Raw genomic sequence first — 17,521 nt, 5'->3', positions numbered from 1 at the left:
GCCACTAGGTTCTATGCATCATTGCACCAATCTCCCTGAAATAGGGTTCCTGCCTGTCCCTGGTAACTTGTGTCTGTATAAAGGTGTATAAAGGTGTCAGATCCCTAGTTACGAGGATAGCGGCCAGTATTTTACATATAGCAGGTCCAGGAAGTGGTGTGGTAACCGAGGTATGAAATAGCGTCAACAGTTTCCGCTACTGCTAGTTCATCAACCAGGTGGTTAACAATGCACTGCACCTGGCAAGCGGACCGGATATAACAACAATAGGTACGGTATAAACAATAACTGCCTGTTACTTCACAGTACAGTATAGATGGTAGGGTTGTCAGAGGTCTGAGAGTTTAGGTTATGCAATATAAATCCACAGTCGCTGTTTGCACAGCAAGCACCGCCAATGATCTACCACCGGGTGGCAGCAAAGAGCTAGTCTCAGTACTTGCGGTTAGATGGTTCAGGAAGCTGATCCTCCCACTCTGCCAGTGAGTCCTGGAGTGGATGAAGAGGCTGCAGTGAGGCTTCCTGCGGTCTGGCCGAGATTCGAGAGGAGATGGTGGCTCTCTGAGAAGAGGTAAGGAAAACGGGTCCTGTAGTGCTGTGGTGCCATTATATTGAATTAATTATTTTATTCAATATTTGTATTTTTTTACTTTACTGTCAGGGGAAATATTGGGGATTTAAACAGACCCCTGATTTTAAAAATCTCACCCTTTTAAAATAGAAAAAGGGAATGAGTCCTCAATCTCTTTCTGAAGCCCCTGTTATATAAATGAACAGGAATCCCCTATACTGAGTGTTCCTGTTCATTCATAATTTGTGGAGATAGTGTGTTTACTATAACCACAATCATGAATGAACAGGAGGTTCATAATTGAAGACACAGTAAACATACTGTGTCCTCAATTATATACAAATAAAATAAATTTGACTTTTACATAATTTTAACTATCAGGGTGTCTACCTTACCCCTTCGGCATCCTCCTTATATAGGGTGAACTTTATTCCTCTGTTACGAGAGCTCAGAGATCACCTTCAGAGATGGGGGTCATATTGCTTGTACTGGATTGGCAAAATTACATCAATTAAAATGACAATTTTGCTGAAACTGCTTTACTATTTTCAAACATTACCTGTCAAAATTCCTATGCCTGATTTCAAAGCTCTGCAACGTTCTCTTCTCAAATTTACATAGGATAATTCCTTAGGGTTTCTAGGTTAGTAATAGTGGCCTCCAGATCACAGGGTGGCCTAGGCTTCCCGGTTATCTTTAAATATTATTTGGCTGCTCATTTACATCACCTTTACGTCAGCTGGTGGAAATAGTGGAAATATAAAATCTCTGGATTTCACCCTTTATATCTTAACTCCCTCATCTGGCCTACTCCTCTGTCCTCGCGGATCCCCATGAAACATACTAAAGTTTGGTATTTTGTTGGGCTTAAATTTAATCTCACTTCTCCACTACTCCAATGAGATCATTCCTATATACTCCCCTTCTGCCTGCCATGTTTGACCATCCCACTGCTCACCTTTGGTTTGATCATTTCCTCTCGCGCTTCAAGGATATTGTACATAAGGTTGATAGGACCCTGTTGTCTTTTCCTGATCCTACGCACTTGGTTCAACCTTCTATCGAAATTTCTCTTTACATTCCTTCAGATCAAACATTTACATAATGGGTTTCCACCGATCTCGTTTTCCCCCCATTAACCCTATTTGAAAAACTTTGTTTGAATGGTCCTGCCCGCAAATGTCTTATTTCTGACATATAGAGACTGCTTAACTCTATTTCCACTGACCCCTTTCCCAAACATAATTACATGCTTAAATGGGAAACATGGACATGGAGGACTGGGAGGTGATTTGGGCTAATGCTAAAAAGACATCTATTTGCACTCCCTGTCAGGAAAATCAGTACAAAATTATTTATCACTGGTATCGCACCCCAGACCCTCTACACCCTTGGTTCTCAACTGGTGGGTGGTGACCCAAAAGTGGGTCGCGACCCCGTGTTCAGTGGGTTGCCGCGAGCCTTCCTCTTTTCTAGGCGAGAGGCTCCTCAGCCTCCCACTAGCGCAGCAATGTCCGTTCTCGCGCTGAGCAGACATTAAGAATATGAAGCCTGGCACAGAGTGTCAGCTTGAGGTGCAGTGGGCTGGAGCTATGGCCGAGAGGAAGCTGGAATGCCATGTGTTCCATTGCAGTGCAATGGGTCACAACGTAATTACCAAGGACAAATGTGGGTCCTGAGGTTACGCAGTTTGAGAACCGCTGCTCTACACCACATGAATCCTTTGTTACCATCTGTGTGTTGGGGCTGTACGAAATGCAAGGGCAGTCTACTACATATCTTTTGGGAATGTCCCAAGATACGTCCCCTTTGGGTAGCATGTAACACCCTTGCTTAAAAGTTTAGTCGATATGACTATACTGGAAGACCATGTACATTTGCTTCTGGGACTCCCCATCCCACATTTATCCAAGATTAGTACTAAGCTTTTTAATCATGTCCTCATAGGCGCTCGTAGCTTTACAATGGCAGCAACCTACCCCTACATTTCACTTGGGTTTACTTCAAAGGATTCACAACTTGGAATATCTCACAGCTCGACTACACAATTCCATTTCTAAATTCGAGTGCGTGTGGTCCTCATGGCGACTCCTGGATTGGTTCAATGGTACTTCATCTGGCCGTGAGTTTGATGTTTGGAATTTTTTCTTCTTCCCGTTGTTATGAGGTACAGACTTTACCTTTGTCTTTGTTTCTTTTCTTCTTTTTCTGTCCTTCACTCTTATATACTCACTACCTCTCATAGGATTCTCTTTCTACCCTCAAGCTATATGTTTGAGGCCTCGTTCACATCAGACCCAGTGCGTTCCGGCCCGATACTGGCCAGAACACACTGCATCGCATTGCGGCCGGCTCACTATGTTGTGGGGCAGGAGGGGGCATGGCGGTCCATTGAAGTGAACCGTTGCCACGCCCTCTGGCGGCAATGCGATCGGCCACAAGGGAACGCAAGGGACATTATGAAAATGGTACAAAATCTGGTTCCTCTTTTGAGGGACATTAAACCCCTGACCTTTAGCGTAGCTAAAGCAATAGCAGGATCAGCCAGTAAAAGCTAACAGTACATAAGCAATAAGCACACATGACCCCCCAACATGGACCATAGAGAAATGAAGAAAGAGAAGACGGTAGCAGAGAAAAAAAGGAAAGGAGCACAAACAACACAGCAGGAAAATAGACATAAATCAGCAAAATAAGTGAAGAGTATTAAACGCCACCTAGTGGTGGAAATCAATAGTGTAACTAGGAACATGTATAGCTTTGAAACGATCAATATAACATTGTACAGTGCAATAAAAAGAAGAAAAAAACCTTAGGCATTGCTGTTCATATAGGGGGAGGTGGAAAACATGAGCGGGGGCTCCTGCTCCGAAGGGCCTGGTATAAAAAACATTATGACAGCACAATAGTAACGGTAAAATGCCAAGAGTCACAATGGAAATAAGATATGTGAACGACTGGTACGATCAACACGCAGTCAGTCTGGAGGGAATCAACTAAACTGGAACTCCTGTATTGGAGGTGACAGGTTCATTAAGTTGTGCGTCACTCTGACCTCTGCCCTGTGCGTTACATTACTGACCTCTGCGCTGTGCGTTACATTACTGACCTGTGCGTTACATTACTGACCTCTGCGCTGTGCGTTACATTACTGACCTGGCGGAGTTAAGTCCGGGGCAGGGTAGGGGTTAGGTGGGGCAACTGGTGGCGAGTAACTTTTAAGGCCTGGCTAGTAGCTCAGGACTTTAAATTTTGAGCCCTGGGCTAGGTTATTAATTTGGCTGCCTTCGGCAGCTTAGTGAATAACCCCCTTAATGTCAGAACTCATTTCAGCAGCCGTAGCCTCAGTGTCCTCTATACGTGTCCCTAGATTTTTTTTTAGCTCGGAAATCTCTCTGCTTATAATTGTTTTCCAGCCTTGGTATGTAGAGCTCCATGCCACGTTTAGTAGGTAAGGCCTGCACACAGGCTTCTAGATCCCAGCCTTCTTTAAACCTAGAGGAGGCATGAGAGGCACTGCTGGAACAGAGAGAAAAAATGTCAAAGCCCTGTGGAAATGGGGATCTCTAAGGGTGTCCCATCTGCGAGGGTATGGAGTCGGTCAGCGCTGTTTAATCATCGTAAAAGCCGAGTGAGTGCCATGTATACCAGTGGTACAGTCTGAAGGAGCATCTCACTGCCGCACAAGACACCTGTCTGTGAGCTTAATTTTCTGAATGAAGGGTGGCTAGGACTAATGGAAAGCAAATTAAACATTTTATTTTTCAGTTGTACATAACCTAAGGCCATTTATTTGTTCTGGTGGGTTGATAAGTTAGTAGAATTTTTTTTTTTTTTAGCATGTTAGGGTAACAATCTGAACACACAATCTTTGTACAATTTGTACCCCATCTGGCAAATCCAAACAGCACGACAGAGCTGTTGGTAGATCTAAAGGAGATTGTACAACCATACGGTAACATTTCATTTTTTTCCAGACTCATTACTTTCCAATAACAATTACTGATATCTTTTTTTTTAATGTCATGTGACTTTTTTCTAAAACAATACAGACTAATGATTTTAGAACAGGGGTGGAACACCAGGGCTGCAATCGCTGCGGCCAAGCCCTGGCACTTACCTCACTCCTAAAATCATTAGGACTCTACTGGTAGTTCTGCCACTGACTCCAAGCTGTAGAGGGACTACAAATCCCAGCGATACATTATACAGCAATGCAATATAATAATATCAGCTATATAGAACTACAAATCCCACCAATACATTATACAGCAATGCCAAATGGCACCACCTGTAGAGGACCGCAAACCCAGAAATACATTATATAGCAATGCAGAATACCACCACTATAGAGGACTACCAATCTCAGCAATACATTATACAGCAATGCAGAATACCACTGCTACAGGGGACTACAAATCCCAGCAATACATTATACAGCAACGCAGAATAATATAAAGCTACATACTCTGTGTTGCTCCGGGGTGGGGGCCTGATGTCTCCAGGATCTCAGGAGAGCTGTGTGGGGTCTCAGGTGGGCTGTGCTGTGTCTCAGGAGGTTGTGTGGTGTCTCACCAAGGGTCCAGATGGTCCTGAAGCTGGGTGCTGGCTGGCGCTGTAAACAGGTGGAGCATGGTTCACAGGAAGGCTGCCGAGGTCCCCAGCAACTACGGGACCTCAGGCAGCCATAGCTGGGCATTTTCATGAGTACGAAACTTACGCGCCTCTGATGAAGCCCCTGCTTGGGGAGAAATGTGTAAGGGTTGAAGCATGGCTAGTTGTTCCCCAGCCATGGAGATTGACTAATCTCATCTACCATTATCTATACAAGCATAACAGAGCTTACAACCAAATTGTTTTGCCTTATCATATGATCATCTCTACCATAAACCACACGGGATGGACTTTTCATGTAAATGAGATAAGTACATCATCACCACATGCATGTATGTCTGCACACTAAAGACATTGCATCAACCTTCCCAGAGAGTGCTGATTTGGCCAAATAGACAGCATATGAATATACTGTACACATAATATACATTAGCCTCTGATGTGGTTGTTTGTGCATGACTTGGAAGAACTAGATAACATACTATCTCATTGAAACAAAATATATTGTCTTCCCTATTCATCTTTGGTCGATTGCATAGGCACAGAAACATTGTATCAGCTTTTGGTCCAGGCAATTACACAGCCTAGGCAGACACATATAAGATACATTACTCTGTGATGTGGCTGACTGTGCACTACTTTGCTTTTGATTAGTGGAGCCTCTACTCCTAGACCAAGGGACTCTTGTGTGGATGATGATCAAAAATCATGATATAAGAAGCACTTTTGTTTTTGTTTGTGTTTCCATTGGGCATTTTGTTGTGAACTACAATTGAAATGAAAACTACAAGTTTCTAAATCTTACGGATGTCTCATTAGAGATACTGATCCTTCTCTGGCAAAGTCTTTCTAACGTCGTGGCCAATCATCAGTTGTTATCATTGGCATTTGATACTATACATAGGAGATGACGCATCAACTGTACTCTGAGATATAGCAGGATTAGATGTTTCTATATATTGCATAATTTTGGTCAGGTTTACACATATTTGGATATCCATGATATACGATTTAAACTGTAGATACCATTATACAATATTTAAGCCATGGCTGGTATGGAATTTGTTTTTAGGATGTTTTAAATGTATATACAGTATATATACTATTTTTTTATTTCTTTGTATAAGGTTGTTAACAAATTTATGCCAATTTTTGGAATTGACAGTTCTATATTTATTTTCCTTTTTTTTTTCTCGATTTGGGGAAAGCCTTTTTTTTTTACTCGTGAAAATGCCCAGTATCGGCACCGAAACAGATAGTGAAATCCGTGCATCCCTGCAACTATTATTTCAGGCCACCAAGATAGCACTTGCTATCCCAAACAATTAAAGAAAATAAAATCTTTTAAAGAAGACCTTTACCCCCCTCCCACAAAAAATCCACATCAGCATACAGCTCTGCATACTGATATGAAATCATCCTATAATGATAGAAACATTTTAAAAAATGTTTATGATACTTACTTTTACTAGGTTCACACTTCCTGGTCCTCTTATAAACCGGCGGGGGACACAGAACGCTGAGATAGGGCAAAAAAGTTTTAGTAGGAGTTCTGCTTAAAATAAGTACAGTCAATACATTTAAGTAAGTAATGGACTAATGCTGCAAGACATTGGAATTGACCTACCACTGCCAAGTCCTGCTCTACCAAGTGTGTTGTGTGTGGAGGATAAGGTCCTTTTCCGAATGCTCACTAAATTTAGAATGCCAGTTAGTTGAATATTACCTCACCAGGAGCATGCCTTGGGCATCCTTGACAGTAAGTGGCATTTGTTGCACACACCTATCATCCTAAACCCGCAGCGCACAATTACAGCAGTTCAAGAAACATGCACCTTGAACAACTTTGTTAGGCAGCATGAGGGCTTCTTTTTTGAAGACTCGCTAAGCCACAAAATGAAAAAGGGCCCAATGCCCATAGTAGTCAGGGCAGCAGGAGTTGGGCAAGCATTTGGGGATCAGTTTGCATCCCATTTTCTGTCGCCCACAGATCAGCTCCCAAGGGAGCTGGACATTTTTGGGTGTAACTGACGTCTGGGTGTAACTGAAGAATTTATCCACATGGTTAAGCCTGTGTAACTGAAGAATTTATCGTCATCTAGGAGGTTATTCTACATGACCCAGAACTGTCCCTTCCCTCCTCTATTTGTATTCATTGGGTGAATCCAATATCTTCACCTCTTCTTCTCCTCCTCTACTTTAAAGAATACAGCGACAGTTGCTGCAGCTGCAGAAAAAAAATGCTAGGATAGCAGACATTGCTTCAATTGTTCCCATAACAGTATGAGAATAGAATAGAAGTACGTTGAAAACGCACATCAAAAACACGCATAAAATCACAGGAACATGCAGATGCCAAGGTGCAAACCTAGCCTAAAAAACAAGCATTTGACGTTCCTAAGAACTACAACATTGCCAATCAACCATAATCAATAAATTGTAAAATTATAACTAATCTCAGCCATTCAACTTACAGTATATTTTGAGGCAGTGCATAGGAGACATCTAGTGGTGGAAAATCAAAACTACATATCTACAGGCACTAAGGAATAACCGAGCTGAAGTCTGTTCTATTCTTAGCCGTACATCGGCTGCATTCGGCTCACTTCACCACCTTACTTCACGGGTGTCGTTCAGCATGATTGATGATGGATTACATCACTGGACGACGTGATTGACCTTTGGATTACATCATTGGACCTTTTTTTGGAGTTTTTTTTTTAAAGATTGAAGGACTTTTTCAAGGTGTGGTGTTTTTATTTACGTTTTTTGTACTCTTTGTTGAATGAGTAGGGGTAACAACTACCCTTACTCATTTACAGGGAGAGGGGGTGGCATCTGGGTGAAAGGGGACACAGAGAGGCAGATGAGCGCCCCTGCCCGCAGACCCCCACAACCACTAGGCCTAGGTTGTGGGGAAGAGGCCATTGTCCTCATCAGCATGGGGACAAGGTGCTTTTCCAGGGGGTCCCTGGTATGGTGCACGGAGGGGGGGGGGCACTCGTTTACCCCACTCTTCCTGCCCTGTTAGGCCACTACTCGGATTAAGCGTGTGGTATGGAATTTTAGGAGGGACCCCACGTATTTTTTGCCCATTATTGGGTGTTGGGGTCCCCCCTAACATTTCTACCAGACCTTAAAGGTCTGGTATAATTTGGGGAGGGGAACCTCACTCTGTTTGTTTTTTTAATTCTATTTTTAAACAACTTGTAGGGAGTCGGACCACTTCGGCAGACTATTCTCCCTGCTCCGGCTGTGTGTTTGGCTTTGCCAAGCCAAAGCATGTGCGTTTGGGCTCAGCTGTTTCCTTTGACTGCCGTATGTGCTATTGAGAAAAGCACGTACAGCACCCCTTCGGTTAGGCTAAACCAAAGTGTTTCTGCAGTGGAAGCGAGCCAAAGGATTAGCTAAATGTTCATCTAAATCTTTCGGCTCTTACTGAATAACCCCCTAAATGTATCCATGTAAAGATGTTTAGATATTAAGCCAATGGCGGGAACTACCAGGGTCGCAATTGGTGTTCCGCCACTTGGGGGGGGCCCATCGAGGAAAAAGAGGACCCCCCCCTCCAGAGAGTGCCGCTCCTTACCTGCCGCACAGCCACCCGCAGCATGTACGGGCAGCTGTGCGGCAGGGATGCATTGCCGTCCGCACGCACTCAGACCGGCACAGTCCCTTGTGCTACCCCTTCTGAGACCTTCCGCACCCCTCCTGAAACCCTCTGCACCCAGGACCGGATTTGCTCTCCTTGGCTTCCTCAAGGCCATGTTCTTCAATGCGCCCCCCTCCCCTCCAACCAGCCCCCCATGGAGAACGCCAACCGGATAGCGGGGGCAGCAGGGTTAGTTTTATTTTTTACATTTTTTTTACTTTATCACTCTGGTGGTATTCTGCATTGCTGTATGATGATTATACAGCAATGCAGAATAGCAACAACTATGTGGGACTACAAGTCCCAGCAATACATTATATTATTAAGTAGGGAACACCACTGCCAATACTGGTCATTTTCACAAGTACTCATACTCGTGAAAATGCCCAGATACTAAGCGCAGATACCGGTGTTCTGTCGAGAACGCCGACCTAGTCAAATTTGCCGGCCTCAGCATCTGTGCTTGCGCACAGACCAGTATTATTGAGGGAACCGGGATTTATTCACAAAGTATTTCATTTAAATCGTTAATTGTGACTTACTGTAATAATATTCCATCATTTACTGCCATGGACGGCATATTATTAACGGTCACAATTAACCATTACAAACGAATACTTTGTAAATAAATGCCGGTTTCCTCGGTAATCCCGTCTGTACGCAAGCGCAGATACTGGGTCGGCGTTCTCGACAGAACACCGGCAGCGGCTGCCTGAGGTCCCACGCTTGCTGGGGACCTCGTCAGCCTTCCTGTTAACCATGCGGTGCCGTGGAGGTGGGGGGGAGGCCCTTCATGGTTTCTTGCACCGGGGCCCTGAAGGTTCTAGTTACGCTTCTGCATTAAGCATATGAATGTATATAGATAGAAGTCAACATTTAAGTTTCACCAGCTGGGAACAAGAGAAGCACAATTAGCACAAATATCCAAAAGGCCTCTCTTTTGCCCAACCTGTCAAACATACTGAGGGAGATTGATCAAAACTGGAGCAGAGAAAATCTGGAGCAGCTCTGCCTGGCAACCAATCAGTTCTATCTTTCATTTTCAAATCCTTACAGAACAAACTGAAAAGAGAAGCTGATTGGTTGCCATGGGCAACTGCTCCAGATTCTGGCTGCTCCAGTTTTGATAAATCCTCCCCCCAAACACTGAATCTCCACGTCCAGTAAGCTGACAACTCCTTTGAATGCATAGAAAAGTCATTAAAATCCCCATTGTGGTGTGTTAGAAAAAGTCTGAATACATCATTGGGCTTTTTTTAATGTCCCCCACTAACCTGACCTTTGCACGTCTAGATATTTTGCTAACATATTGAACGTCAATGGGGGGTTCGGGGGGTTAATCCTTAATTGCAGGAGAATTAGTAGGAGAATTGACAGGGGAACTGAATAATCTAGGACCGAACCAGGGGTTTGGGTGCATTTCGTATGTGCGGTATGCAAACCCCCCTCCAATGCGTGTGGTCTGGCTGCCAAAATAGTCAGTCTGCCCATGACTAGAACCAATGCATGGTAAACCTCAGACCAGAACTCAATGGCTTTTTTTTCAACCTGACTAACTATGTAACGCCATTTACACACATATACCCGCGTAAACATTTTTTGTCCATACAATCCTGAGGACAGAAAAACGCAGCAGCTGGGGCTCCCAGGCGTCTTTTACGATGTGTGCCTATACGTCTGTATTTGCGTTCATGTGCATGTGCCCTTAGCGAGATTCACTTGCTCTATTTGTCCTAGTGAACAGGAAAAGAGTTGAAATCTTTTAGTGGGGACACGTATTCTAGTGACAAGAGAGATTTCCATGGCTTTCAAGATATTTCCTCTCACTTGGTTCCGTGTCTACAAGACAGTGGTACATATTTTAAAAAAAAGAAGGAAACATTTTTTTACATTTTTTTTAATGGCAAGTGTTTCAATCATTAGCTTCTCTATCCAAAACCCAAAATGTTTTGGTTTTAAATATAATTTATTTGGCCACTCTAAGGCCTTGTTCACACCAAGCGCGTTGGTGCTTGTGTAAGCGCGTTCCAGGAGCAGAGCAGTTACAGACCGGATCAGAACTGCGTCCAATGTATTCCAATGGAATTTTGGGCTCTAGTGCACACCGCAGCGTTTAGTTCCAGAGCATGTAAAAAAAAACTGCAGCAAGCCCTATTTTACCTGCTCTGGAACGCATGCAAACGCCCTGGAACGCACTGAAAGCCCATTTTAAACCAAAAAAAGCTTTTTAAAAAAAAACAAAAACGGCCCTGAATGCTGCAAAAACGCGGCACAACCCACTGCACTGTGTGTGCAGAAACTCATGCAGATCTGGTCTGCATTTGGTGTGGACAAACCCTTAGACTCTAAGAAAACTGACGGTTGTGCAGCCATGGATTGTTTTAATCTTCTACAGTTCAGACTTGTACATCAATGGCCGGGGGTTACTGTTTAGTCCCCAGCAGCCAAAGATAGGTTTACCAATCTCATGATGATGAGATCAAATTGTGTGTCTGTAAACCAAAACTTGTCTGAGTATGATGCACTCATATACATTATGAATTTTCTAACTTTTATTAATGCAAAGTCTAATACACCAAAATGATTTCACAGGGTTTTTACATTTATTAAACAATGATGGTTAACAATGGCTGCTGCAACTATAGCTTTATCCGATCATAACAGGACTATAGATGGTAGTGCTATAAAAGGTAAAAGCTCAGAGACAATGACTACTGGAGCAATCTATTCCACAGTGGGCTGGCTGACTACCATAGCCTCAGCAATGTTTTCAGTTTGGCCACTAAGGACCACTGAAACATAAACATGGCTCACATGTTTTAAGAACTGCTGTACCACTGACTGACCACAGGTGAATCTGAACCATAAATAAATATCTACAGGGGCTTCTGCACTCGATTAATCTAGAAGATAAAAAGAAGCTGAGTCAGTGACGTCAGAACGCCTGGAGGAAAAGAGGACAGATCTAACATCCAGCAATGAGATTCTGATATGCGATTTTATTCATTTTATGTGAGTGTATTTTTTTAAATAAAATCATTTCATGCATACGGGATGTGCTATGATTTTCACTTCTGTCTATGAGAGATCTTTTTGGGGATTTCGGTAGAGGAGAAAACCGTTAAGATCAGGATTGGTTTCATCTGAAGGAAGGAAGATCACAGCTACAAACAGTGTGAGGAAGGAGTTTTACCCTATAAGAAGCGCTTTGAGACCCAAGGGTCTGAACACAGAGGTGAGAGGCTTATTTAACAGAGCACTGTTTTTTTATGAGCACTTCAGCAAAAAATACACAAGAAATTACAAGAGTGGGCAGAGTGACGCACAAAGAAAAACTAAGACAACACTTTTTTTGAGAGAGAGAGCTGCCTGCTTTTAATGAATTTATGAACACTTTGTTTCAAATTATGTGTTTTATACACTGACTGCTACTTTATTAGTCATTTGGAGTTTTGTTTAGATTATCACCTTGTGATTCACACAAACAGTTGACTAGAAGATTTAATTTTGAAAATATTTGAAATATTTTTTTCTCTCACAGTAGTATTGTTCACTATAATATTTGTTTTTTGCACATATTTGTTTACTTGTTGGGTGATAGCGCCGATTCACATATTTGAATGACATAAATAAATATGTATATTGTATGTAGAGTAAAGCAGGGCACTAGTGTACACAAGTAAGATATAGGGCAGGGGCTACAAATCCCAAGGACGAGCCCCCAAATGTTAAACTTATCCCAAGGATGAACCCCAAATGTAGAGCTTATCCCAAAGACGAGCCCAAATGTAATGCTTGGCACAACTTTTACTTATATTTGTTGTCTGGTTCTTGCCGTAAAGCTCAAGAAAACTGACCCAGTAGCATTTAACGTAGTTAACTAGGCAAAAATGCTGCATGCAGGAAGAGCAGTACGAAACAAACATAAAGTCTGACTACAAACAAACATACACATGCACCCACTACACTATCCTTTCCAATACATCAAATAATTTCTAATAGAGGTTACACTAAAGGTACTTAGCTTCCAGTTGCAAATTCCGTATCTAAACAGGACTTCATGGCAATTAAGCGTTCGCAGGAAAATGGCTTCTGGTTCCAGTCTCTCTCAAAGTCCTTTGTTTCAGTGATGTCCTGCTCTCGGTCAGAGCTGCATTGTGAAGTTCCAAACTCCATTTCAGCTACTGGCTTTTATTAGAAAAACTGGCAGCCATCCTGTGGGCCTTGGCTCATAACCTATGCCAGATGTATTTCATTTTCCCAACTCTAGGTTGCAATATTGTATCATGAATGCCATCAACAGTCAGTAGGTGCCAAAGAGCCTGACTAGGTCTTGAACAATACAGGCATGGTGCTTATGTAAAGTTTCCCCATAACAATATCCCATTGTGAGTAAACTGGATACAAATTTTTAACACCTCTCTCTGGGCAGGTTATTAACACCTAGCTCCAATTATGCAAATGCAATCAACACCTGGTTGTGACTAGCAGATTATGTGGGTTGGAACAACATTCACCATATTTATTCCCAGATAATTTTTGTACAAGTCATTCTGAATTGAGAAAGCTGGTCGGATGACCAGTGAAACGTCTTCAAGAAAAATACAGCAAGTCCAGTTGCCTTGACTTATTTTTGCACAGACCTAAAGAGTCTGGTATGAATTGTCAGGGGAACCACACTTTTTTTAAAGTTTCTATGGACTGTCAAAAGTTAAAAAGAAACAAAGCGAACATTTAGGGATTATTCACTAAGCTGCTGAAGGCAGCCACGTGAACAACCAGACCCGAAGTGAAGGAAGCCAAGCGCTGTTCAGCTATTCACTTCAGTCCTGTACAGCTGGCTTCGGCTCCCTTCACTTCACTTTAGCCGAACAGTTCGCCTGAACCGGAGTGGAGAACATGTTCGCCTCAACCGATCCAACATCTGGATCAACTGAAGTGTGCGTACGGCAGTTCATTCACTGCTGTATACCCCTATTCTTCTAGGGACAGAACAGCAGAGAGTGAATGTGTAATCATATACCACTGCGCTATGCTATTGTGAATACGTAGAAACCCGCTGTGTCAAAACAATAGTGATACCTCTACTATGAGCACTTTAAGACAATATATAGGACGACAATATATAGGCAGGACCACAAGACAGATCAATGTTAGAATTCAAGAACACATCAATAATATTAAAATTGATTCAACAAACAAAGTGTATCCCAATATTTTAAGTTATGCCATAACAAAAACACTGAAAGGTTTTGTGGATTCAGTAAAGCATTAGAGGGGAAGTAATCTTAAAAAAATTAAACCAAATGGACTTTCATGTTAGAAAACCATGCATCCCAAAGGTCTTAATATAGAACTAGACCTTTATTGCTTCTTAAGCAACAACTAATATAAATCCGAAATTCAGTAATGCCGATATTTTATCACAGTTTTGTACAATATTTGATATAATGTAATGTATAATGTATTATTTGTCCTCGAGATAGTTATAATGTAACAATTTCCCTTTCCCTACATTGATATGTTGTAAATCACTTGCTGCCATGAGAGAGAGAGAGATAAAGTGGGACATCTAGTGGTGTAAATTATCAATTAACTTGTCGGCATAACAGAAGGGTCAAACAAATGTCTGTGTACGCCTTACCCAAAGAGGAAGTCCAAGTGATGAAACGCGTAGGTGGGCGGAGCACACGGACATCACAGCACACGAGAGAAGCTTGTCACAGCTGAGAGGATTTAGTACAAAGTTTTTATTGTTCTTGTGGGTGCAATATATTTTTTATACAATAAATATTTTATTAAATACTGCCCAATGGAGGGCACTTTTCTGTTTCTTTGAGTATCGGTGACTAATCACAATAAGGAGTGAGGAGGAAACCAGGGATGTCTAGATTCCAGTGCCAATACTTGGCATTTTCACAAGAACTACCAGGGTTGCAGCGGTTGCAGCTGGGACCTGGCTCTGGTGATCCACCACTGTCCTGAAATAATTAGTCTGTATTGTTTTAGAAAAACTGTCACATGACAATAAACAAAAATGTATCAGTACTTGTATCTGTGAGTACTTGGACAAGTATCAGTACAAAAATTGTATCAGTGCATCACTAATATATATTTATAAACACATAAATAAATCATACATTAAAACAGGGATGCACAAATCTCAGGAACTCCGTATGCTCCTTAAAAATGACCGCTGCCTCCTGACTTTTGATTTTTTCTCTAGTCTAGTCTTAATGCAGGAAAAGTATCTGTACTTGTACCGAGTATGGTACTTGGTATCTGAACATCCCTGGAGGAAACCACAAAAATGATAGATCGCTATGAGCTATCGCCTAGGAATCAACAGAAGTATTCTTGGAAAAAAACAGAGTCGGTTACCTGGACGGAAAGATCACGAATGAAGGAGTGGAGTAATTAAATGATCTCTGGTCAGCCCGTAAAAAGGTGACCAGCAGCTGGTGAGTGCAGATTTCAGACGTTTTAAAATACAAGTTAAGGATAAGGAGCACAGTGGCTGATAAAGAAATAACACTGATTATCGGGAACAAATAGAAGTACAAGGGACCCACATATATTATAGCGCAGTGTCATTTGTCTTAAAAGCAGAGAGTGAATAGCCAAGTAAACAAAAGAAAACAAAAACATTGTGGGGTCAGCCTCCCAAAAACCTTTAGGTCTGATAGGAATGTTAGGAGGGACCCCCCACCACCCTTCCCCGAGTTAAAAATAAGAAAAAAATGTGTGAGGTTCCCTCCAAAAGTCATACCAGGTCGTTCAGGTCTGGTAGGAATTTTAAGGGGGAATTCCACCACCACAAAAGGGAAAGCAAAAACCTGGGGTCCCCCCTAAAATCCCCAACCAGGGCAGAAAAGGGGGGTGGACAAGCGAGCACTACATGTCTTCGGCATTGGGAGGGTGCTTTTCCAGGAGTATCCCCTGGAAAAGCACCTTGTCCCCATGCCGATGGGGACAGGGGCCTCTTCCCCACAACCCTGAACTGGTGGTTGTGGGGGGTCTGCGTGCATTGGGGTACGCCCTTTCATAAACGGGGCACCCAGATGCTGCCCCCCTTGTGAATGCGTAAGGGTTAATTGTACCCCAACTCATTCACTAAAGGGTAAACAAAAATGTAAATAAAGAGACCAGACTGTTACAAAAAATCCTTTAATTAAAAAAATCCAACAAAGTAATCCAGGGTCAATCACGTTGTCAATCCGACCGCACGCGAAAAACTCTCGCCATGAAACATTTTTTCATTTATCCTTCAGAGTGGGACTTTAAACCCTATATGCGCTAGTTTTTGACCCTTGGCTCTAGTAAAGTGTGCTTGTCTGGTGTTTATGCACCTTGTAGGTCTTAGAGAGGGTAAAGTGTGAGGAAAGCCCGAGTGGCGGTATAGTCAGTCTGCCCCTGAGCGACACTATCTCGGGGGCCCTCTTCTTCTTTGCCGCCCCCCCCCCCTCCAAGTGGCGGAACGCCAGGGCCCGGTCGCAATTACGACCGCTGCGAACCTGGTAGTTCCGCCAGTGCTTAAAGCTGCTGATGTTTATCTAGCAGCCTCTTTACAGCCTTTTTACATGCACTCTCTACAGTCATAACAGTCTGAATGTGCATTTTAAAACAGTATTTGCTCCTTTTTTGCTGTCTGCAATTTACTTTTTTCACATCCTGTCACACATGCACTCAACTGATAACTAGCTGCATGTGTATTTTCACAGGGCATCTTTCATAGTGTTGCTGGCTGCAATTTTTTATTTATTCTATTTTTAAAAGGCTTTTTATGTAAAAACAATGTAATATACCTGCCAAATATGCATGAAGTATAAGTACAAGCATTTCATACGTGTCAAAGGCTTTTATCAATAATTACATAACATTTATGCAAAGAGTCAATATTTGCAGTGTTGACCCTTCTTATTCAAGACCTCTGCAATTCGCCCTGGCATGCTGTCAATCAACATCTGGGCCACATCCTGACTGATGGCAGCCCATTCTTGCATAATCAATGCTTGGAGTTTGTGGGGGGTTTTTTGTTTTTTTTTGTTCACCCACCTCTTGAGGATTGACCACAAGTTCTCAATGGGATTAAGGTCTGGGGAGTTTCCTGGCCATGGACCCAAAATTTCGATGGTTTGTTCCTTAAGCCACTTTTGCCTTATGGCAAGCTGCTCCATTATGCTGGAAAAGGCATTGTTCGTCACCAAACTGTTCTTGAATGGTTGGGAGAAGATGTTTTTGTACCATTCTTTATTCATTGCTGTGTTCTTAGGCAAAATTGTGAGTGAGCACACTCCCTTGGCTGAGAAGCAACTCTACACATGAATGGTCTCAGGATGCTTTACTGTTGGCATGACACAGGACTGATGGTAGCGCTCACCTTTTCTTCTCCGGACAAGGTATTATACAGATACCCCAAACAATCAGAAAGGGGATTCATCAGAGAAAATGACTTTACCCCAGTCCTCAGCAGTCCAATCCCTGTACCTTTTGCAGAGTACCAGTCTGTCCCTGATGTTTTTCCTGGAGAGAAGTGTCTTCTTTGCTCCCCTTCATGACACCAGGCCATCCCCCAAAAGTCTTTGCCTCACTGTGCCTGTAGATGCACTCACGACAAGACAAGACACAGAGAGCGCCTCCATCGCGTAAACACTTTTAATTAAACAAATAAAAACTGGTATAGA

This window comes from Nanorana parkeri, unplaced genomic scaffold (assembly GCF_000935625.1).
Source record: "Nanorana parkeri isolate BGI_ZX_2015 unplaced genomic scaffold, ASM93562v1 scaffold1793, whole genome shotgun sequence".
In the NCBI taxonomy this organism is placed as follows: domain Eukaryota; kingdom Metazoa; phylum Chordata; class Amphibia; order Anura; family Dicroglossidae; genus Nanorana; species Nanorana parkeri.
The sequence above is the reverse complement of the archived record's forward strand: the minus strand, read 5'-3'. Positions refer to the sequence as shown.